This window comes from Alligator mississippiensis, chromosome 16 (assembly GCF_030867095.1).
Source record: "Alligator mississippiensis isolate rAllMis1 chromosome 16, rAllMis1, whole genome shotgun sequence".
In the NCBI taxonomy this organism is placed as follows: Eukaryota; Metazoa; Chordata; order Crocodylia; family Alligatoridae; genus Alligator; species Alligator mississippiensis.
This window is the reverse complement of record NC_081839.1, coordinates 13755825-13764340: the sequence shown is the minus strand read 5'-3', so window position 1 is coordinate 13764340 and position 8516 is coordinate 13755825.

Below are 8516 nucleotides of genomic sequence, written 5' to 3'. Positions count from 1 at the left end.
GAGAGAGTAAGTGGCGGGTCCACAAGACGTGTGCTGGTGCAGGGAATTGAACCGAGACCTCTTGAGTCCCTTTTCAGAGACCTCTGATGTGTCAAACTCTCACTGCAGGGGGTTCGCTCTTGCTTTTCCCAAGATGCCTGTAATTCATCGAGGGGGAGGAGACTTTTCCCAATGATACTAGAACGGTTGCATGTACTGCTAAATGAATAGATGTGATTAAGTGCAGCGTGTGACTGCATACACTCGAGGACGTGCAGGATAAGTAAAATAAAAGAGTGATTGAAGGAACTGTACAAGATGGTGGAGCTGTTATATTTTTTTTCCGTGAATACAGCATCTGGCTTAATCAAGTCCTTTTCTTCCTTCAAAACACAGTGAGAGGCTGACACCCCCTCTGCACAGGGCTACCTGCAGGAGCACTTTTCTCTGACTTAGCAACAGCAAGGCCTGTGATCTTAGGTGTGCTATGTCTCAGTTCCATATCAGGGAAGTTATGCCAAAGTTTGCCATGCTATTAAGGCTGGCTGTGTGGCATCTTACAGGGTGCTGAGCGCAAACAGAGGTCTTCTAAAATAGTGCCTGCTAGTGGCAGGTCAGGCATGCAGCATGTGCAGCAGTTTCCCTTGATTATTGCATGCTTCTGGCTTGAACTTCAGGAATGGACATCGCCCTTTCACTCCTGCTGCAGGTGCTCACCCGCTCTCTAAACTAGGCCATCATCTTAACTCCCTCTATAAATGGGAAATGGGAAGCCTTCCATGTGCAGTTTCCTCTTAGCTCGTGCCCTCTTTTCAGATTTAAAGAAGGAAGGAAGTTTGGGTTGGTGTCTGGGGCTAGGATTCCCCTCTACAGGACCTGGAGCAAGATTCTTGGCTCACTTCACACAGACCTCTGGGGAAAAGTGTCAGTCCTGCCTTGGGGCTGGTGTAAAACAATACTCTGGAGTGCCAATCTCAATCAGAGCCTTGCTGTTGCTGTCTCTAGTCATAAAAGGCATGAGCTATACTGATATGGGAAGATGAAAGACTGTGCATGCAGTTAACCAGCTCCCACATCATCTGATCTGCCCTTTGGATTTCCCAGTCCTCGGAAGGAGCTGAGCATTAAAGGCCTCCATTTGGACCTTGCTGCCCTTCCCTCCTTGTGAGCCTGAGGGGGATGAGGCAGGGTAAATGTCAGCACACAAACTCCCACCAAGGGCAATACATCCTACGCATGTGCTACTGGCATTTCTCTCTTATTCGGTAGTGTCATTTGTCCTTATTTCCTTTATTGGAATAGAATGGCAACAAGCTCCTTTAACCTGGAAATATAAGTAAAAGGGTAAGGTCTCACCCTCAGCCACTTGGCCTATTGCCTGCCCCCACTCTGCCCCTTCCTCCTCTGTCCCCCACTCTTACGTAGTTTAGTGAAGCTTTGACTTTGCTCAGAGGGATGGGCAGGATCCAGACCCGGCCAGCATGGGAACTGCACCCACCGACAACAAATAGCGCCCGGGGAGGAGAGACAGGAGATGGAGTACTTAGAATATCACTCCGAATATCAAGGCAGCAGGTTTCCCAGGTGCGTAGAGGTGCCCTCAGTTGGGCTGGCTGGGCAAATGCAAACAGGCACTTATCAATCAGTCCCTAGCACCACTGAGCTGCTCTGCTCAGCGAGACTAATTTCACCTCCAACACGTATTTTTATACAAACCAAAATAAAGCAGTCTTTCCTGCCCAAGTGCAGGGGGGCTGGACCCAATGATCTTGGAAAGTGCCTTCCAGCCCCTAACATCTATGAACCCATAAAAAATGACAAAAATAAACACAGCCTATATTTTGGGCTTTGATTTTTCCTCTGTTCTGAGATATGGTGACCATGAGTTTCTCCCGATCCCACAGAAAGAAAACGTGGCAAAATGTCTGAGAAGGAGACAAATTTCAACTCTTACTTTTGCCCCCAAGGAGGGGGAATAACTTCACAACCCCAGGAGAGCAATTGGTGGTGGATCAGCTTGGGTCCCAAACCACATGTGACTGAAACCTGCCACGTTGCCAGCATGGACTGGTTGTTTCAGACTTTGCTTTTTTCTGATAAACCAGTGTTTTTACAGAGAGATAATTAACACGCAATCCATATCTCACCATGAATTCCTATGGGATGGCAAGGCACCTGCAGTGTTTGCTGCAAGGGAGATGTGTGAGATCACCACTGCCCACGTTTGATTTTGCCCTATTTGCTCAGCAGTAAAATCACAGTGACTTATGGTCACAGGGTTTCTGCAGCAGGATGGTGAATGGGTATTAGCTACCTGCAGTGAAAGCACACCTTTTTTGCAATTGGAGCTGTAACACCTGATAAGACAGACGTTAGTAGAAGCTACCCTGTCTGGGTAGTGGTGCACAAACAGGCACAGGGTGACAAATGCTTGTCCTTTCATTCCTCCCATGATACCATCAGTTTCTTGACATATAATGCACCTGCTGACAGCCCTGGCATTTAAGCTTTTGGTAGATCCTTTCCTCCACAGTCCCATGCTTTCCCCGTGTCCCAGCTTCAAAAGTCTCCCTTAGCATGGTGGCCGAAGGCACGGTTCCTCCTGCTGAGTGTGCGGCCAGAAACTCTGTCTCGCTGTCACAGTCACTTGAAATGTCCTTGTCCCCTGCGAACTGTCAAGTCGAAAGGCCAAAGTCCTGGGGAGGGAGCTCACCGGAGTCATCAGAGACTCGTACTTTCAAGCAAGCTATGCGCTCAGGGAAGAGAAGTCTCTCCAGGTCAGGGTGAAGGTGGCCCCTTGCGGGGAGATGTGGGTCCTCAGAGGAAAGGTTAAAATGAAGACCCTCTGTCAGCACAGTCACCTGAAAGAAGGCCTCTTGTCAGCACCTGCCCATGTCCACATTATGCTGCTCGTATCCTTCTGCTGGATATCTAAAGTCTCCCAAGGAGGAACTGTCTGAAAGGAGGTTTTCTAGCTGTCTTGGAAAGCTGAGGTGTCCTCTTCAGTCTCCCTCCAGACAAAATGAGAGAACCCACACCCCGTAAGGTTGGGCACAGACCCTCCATCCAGCTGGGAGACTCCTGATTCAGAACCGGACTCCAACCCTTTCTGACTCACGCTGGACACTCGGCAGTTCGGGTCTCTCTTTGGGAACCGAGGCATTTCAACGTAGGCTGTGAAACTGGTGTCATCCTCCTCCTCCAACAAGGAAAGGAAAGAAGCTGCTGGTGACATGTAGTTTCTTGCTGAGGGATTGTTCCTCCTCTTCTGTGATTCCTGCTCTCCCACAAAGAAGTCTTCCTCATTAGGCTTCTTCTCAAGAACCAATGGCAGAGGCCTTAGATAGAAAAAAACCTAGTGGGGAATGTGATTTGCAGGCTAGAGGGATTTTTTTTCTTTGCTTGCTGTTTTTTCAAGCCAAGGCAATGAGTGTGCAACATGCCAGCATCACAGCCCTAGAGAACGACTCTGATCTTGGACCTATCGGTAATGGAGCCCCAGCAGGCTACAGTGGAGTTATGCTAATTTACCCAGTGCAAGGAGGCTCCTTTCTCAGCACAGCTGCCCAGTTCCAGAAATGCAAATGGCAAGCCGTACGCTGGAGCATCCTATCTGACTGGCTCGCCCATTCTAAGCAATGGTCCCTCTAAGGTGTAGCCATCCGTGAGCGCCCCGCTTCAGTCCGTGGGCACGCTGCTTTGGTCCATGAGCACACTGCTTTGGTCCATTCCTGAATTGGTTCTGCTTCCCGCTTTAATATTTAATATTACACTGTGTACCAGATGCATTCTTTAATATTCGCCTCAGTCTATTTATTATCTTGCTGGATGTTTTTCTTTAAAGGCCCAGTTCTGCTTTTACTTTGCATTGTAGTAAACAATAGAAGAAAGTAGCTGTAATACCCACATGCTACCTGGTAATCATGTCGATGTGGCCAGGATTAAGACTTAATTAATACTTCAATATGGGCAAGCATATGAGCTCTCTGTCTTCAGTTACCAAAGAGCTGACTTTGTCTCCAGTATCTTTGTCACATGACGAGATTAGGATGGGATTATGGGGCAAAATGCTCCTTGGGCTACCCAAGATTTCATGGCGATGCCACTGGTGAACTGTCACAAAGACCCCTGACCACAGTGCCGCCCGGCCCAAAGCACGGTTTGGCCGTGCCAGGCTGCCAGCTAACAGCCCCCATGCCCACTGTACTAAGTATAATGGCTTGAATAAGGAACTGGCTTTCAGGCTGGGTTCATGGCTAGAAATTGTGCTTGGGCCATCTATCGTAATACCTCTGCGTGCCCAGAGGACTGTCCTGGCCATCTGTGACCAGAGACTTCTCCGACCCAAACTCCGGTTTGGCCATGCCAGGCTGATAACACACCGCACCACAGCCACCGTGCTGAATACAGGGAACTGAATAAGGAACTGGATTATGGACTGGGATTATACCAAGAAATCCTTCTTGGGCCACCCCAGACCATGTCTCTGTACAACCAGGGGACACTTCTGGACATCTCTGACCAGAGATTTGCCCTGCCCAAAGTGCAGATTGGCCAACTAACAATACCCTAGCCACTGTGCTAAGTATCTGGAACCGAATAAGGAACTGGATTTTGTGCTGGGATTATACCCAGAGTATTGTCCAGCTCAAAGCGCAGTTTGGCTCTGCCACGCTGCCAACACCGAGCATGGCCTGAGCACAGACTGGAGGGCAGGGAACAATGGCAGGCAGACCGGGACAGGCTGGAAAAGTGGGCAGAACACAATAGGATGCAGCACAACAAGGACAAGTGCAGAGCGCTGCACTGAGGAGGTCAAAATATCCAGCACGCCCACTGGCTGGGAGTGACCCGCTCAGCAGCACAGGAGCGGAAAGGGATCTCGGAGTCATCGTGGATCCAAGACGAACACGGGTCATCAGTGTGGGGAAATCGTCAGCAAAGGTAACCACGCTGTAGCGTGCTATGCATGACGACTAGATCCAGGGAGGTGATCCTTCCCCTCTATGAGGTGTTGCTCAGACCCCAGGTGGAGTCCTGCGTCCAGTTGTGAGCGCCGCACTTCAAGAAGGGTGTTGATAGACTTGGGAGGGTGCAGAGGAGGCCACTCACGGTTAGGGAGGAGAAACTGCAGGACCGGGACCTCTTCAGCCTCCGCAAGAGCAGGCCAAGAGGTGACCTTGTGGCTGCCTACAAATACATTAGGGGGGCAGCAAGGGAACGGAGATGCTCTGGTCACCAGGGCGCCTCTTGGGGCAACAAGGAGCAATGGTCACAAACTGACAGCGAGCAGATTTTGGCTAGATATCACGAAAACCTTCTTCATGCTGAGGGTGGCCAAAATTTGGCCTGGGTCCCAGGGGAGGTGGTGCTCTCCCCTGCCTTGGGGGGCTTGAAGAGAAGGCTGGGTAGGCATCTGGCTGGGGGCATCTGGCCCTTTCCTCCCTAGGCAGGGGGTCGGACTCGATGATCTGTTGAGGTCCCTTCCGACCTGAGCATCTCTGAAGCCAAAACCTGCAAAGTCGATGCTTCCCTAAACCTGGGACCTCCGTGTTTAAAAGATGGTTAAAATCAAAGCTCAGTTTGACTTAGCAACGGTGTAGTGCCACCTGGGTAGCTACAGCAGATTGAAAGGTAGGTCTGCGTGCTGTAACTTCAGCTATTGGGAGATTTCTGTTATAACTTGGCCGGCATATGGGACTGAAGGCCCTTGGCGTTACACACCCCAGCGGGAAAGGCGCACGGGATCTTTGGCAAGTGTCACACACAACCTCGGCGGTGGCAGGAGGCTCTAAGTGTGTATGGACCCCTGGGCTGTACTGTGACCCAAAAAGGGACCTGTTCAAGGGAGTGTGGGGACGTCAAAGACCTGCTGGAAAGCGTGGCACCAGAGGGGTCCAGAGGCGCAGAGTGGAGCTGAGGGAAAGAGATGGATGAGAGGTCACAAGGCTGAGAGAGGTCACTGCTAAGAGCACTGAGATCTCAAGTAGCCCGAGGAGGGGCCCAAAAGCCGGAAAGTGAGAGTGTCTCACTCCACGAGGGTGAAGACGAGCAGGGCAGAGGAGCCTAATCTGGGTAACACCTAAAAACGACTCCCTCCTGGTCGGCTCTTCCCAGGTGCCACTCCCCTGCGCACCGTCCTCGGGGCTTGTCTGCCTCAACCTCCACGCAGCGGGTTTCCCCTTAATGGGAGCCCCAGCTGTGCCTGGGGGGCAATAACGGTGCCCTCCAACCACCCCTGCAGTCATGCCCATGCCTTGCAGATGTCATTCAGTGTGCAGAAGGGGGAACCGAATAAGGAACTGGATTTTGTGCTGGGATTATACCCAGAGTATTGTCCGTCCCAAAGTGCAGTTTGGCTCTGCCACGCTGCCAACTCCGAGCACGGCCCGAGCACAGACCAGAGGGTAGGGAATGACTGCAGGCAGACCGGGACAGGCTAGAAATTGGGCAGAACACGGCCCCAGTCGAGAGGGAGAGGGCCCTTGTGACTCTCTCAAAGTCATGTTGTTATCCAGATTCACATCCTTCTTTAGGAGCACCCCTTCTGCGACCTCTGAACAGGGATGCCCGCAGGTAGGCAGCAGGCACGCTGAGACTAATGCCCATTAACCTGGTCAGCAGGGCCTCAGTTTTCTGTGTGTCTTGAAAAGCAGAGTCTCAGCATTTTGGGCCACAACCACCCTTTAGGTTTGTGCTGGTCCAGTGCCGAGCACAGTGGGTTTCCTGCTGAGGACTGGAGGCCCCAGGCATTGCCACGGTACAGACCCTTCACAGTGACGGTCTTCTCCCTCTCCTAGTGACTGGCTCTTTTACGCAGCCATTGCCATCAGACCTTTGGTCTCCATGGCTTCAGCTAGCTGAAAAAAAAGGCAACAAAAGACATCCAATTAAGAGTTTTCTTTCTTCCAATGTTATCTTTGCTGCCAGCATGACTCAGTTTTTTTCCCCCTGGGACTAGGAAAATCCCAAGGGGCTGTACCTTGCCCCCTGCGTCCCTGCTGAGTACAACTTCATGGTGCACGCAGTCCCTTTCAGTCAGGGGAAGTACTGGCGTAGAAAACGATTATTCAGTGGGAGAAGGGTTGGAGATGCCGGGCCCTTAAGTAGCCCCAGAAACTTGCATTCCTCTTCATTTCCTCAGGAACCAAATCTAGGAGCGATGCAAGGAGCCCGAGTAGCAATGCTTCTTCTGGGGGACTGTGGCGGGACCCGTCCAGCACACGCACCTGGGGGAGAAGCACGGGGGAGCCGCTAGCAAAGGCCCTGCTCACGCTGCGCTGCTCCCTTCCCCGGCCAGGAGTCGCGGGGGCCTTTCCCTTGCGCACGAACAGAAGCCCTCGTGCCTCCTGCCCCCTCCACTGATTTAGTCCAAGTTGGTCGGCACACCACCAGGGATTACTGCAACCGTAGGTGCCGCTCCAGCTCCAGTGTCTGCGCCTGGCACAACAGGACCCACCGCATCGTCTTCTTGGCGGTGCCCCGCAGGCCTGGCTCCATCCCACTGGGTCACACATAACCGTAAGGCACCTTAAGGTGTTTGCACGTGGGTTAAAGTGCCTTAACTAATCACATATACATTTGATACCTGCTTTAGGCAAGTAGGAAATTTAGGTGTGAGTAGCCTAAAACCATTTTAAGCTGCATTAAGAGCACACATGTGTAGACCTGTGCTCTTAATGCACCTTAAAAATACCTAATGCACCTTAAACCACCACGTGAAGATGTGCCCACTGAGACCAGAAGCTCTTTGTGTAAGGCAAGGAAAGGACCCATGAATCCCCACCAAACACCTTCCTCCAGGGGCCACTCACATCTCCTGAAGAGGGCAAGCAGGGTGAGACACAGGATCACACGTGCCCCAAGGACAAGTCTGGTACAAAACCGTGTCTCTGGGGCGGGGAGAAGATACGCACTCGCTTCGGGCCAAGCATGCCCTGCAGGAGCGCAGGTGGGCGACGAGGAGGGCCAGTGAGCTTTCTCAGGGTGTGCAGGGACCAGGAAGCTGGTGTTCCCTCTGCTTTTCACACTGACCTATTTTACACCACCTTGTAGAGGGGTCATGATTTTTGTGTGGTTCTCAACACAGCTATAAGGCAAAAAAAATGCATGGCAAAGGAGACAGAAAAGTATACCCAGCACATCCGGTGATTGTAAACCACACCAACATAACAAGTAATCAGGGCAGCGCTGAGAAGAGCGGGCTGTTATCAGAGCTCAGCGACACAGCACCGTGCTCACCTGAAGTCAGGTAGAAGCTGGAGGAGTTCCCGTTGTGCTCGGCCCTACTTACACTAAGCTATTATAAGCAGTGGTGCCAAAAAGCAGTGTGGGACAAAGGAGCCTCCTGACTGCTGGATGACACCGTCAGAAAGACAAAATGAAAACACACCAAGGAGCAAAAAGACACTGAAGGAAGGACAAAAACAAAAAAACCCCCAAACAAACTCAAGCCCTTCCTAATGAGCCAGAGGTCACAAGTCCAGGTGCACAACCTTGGCAAATGTAACAAGCAGAGATGAACATCTCGACAGAGA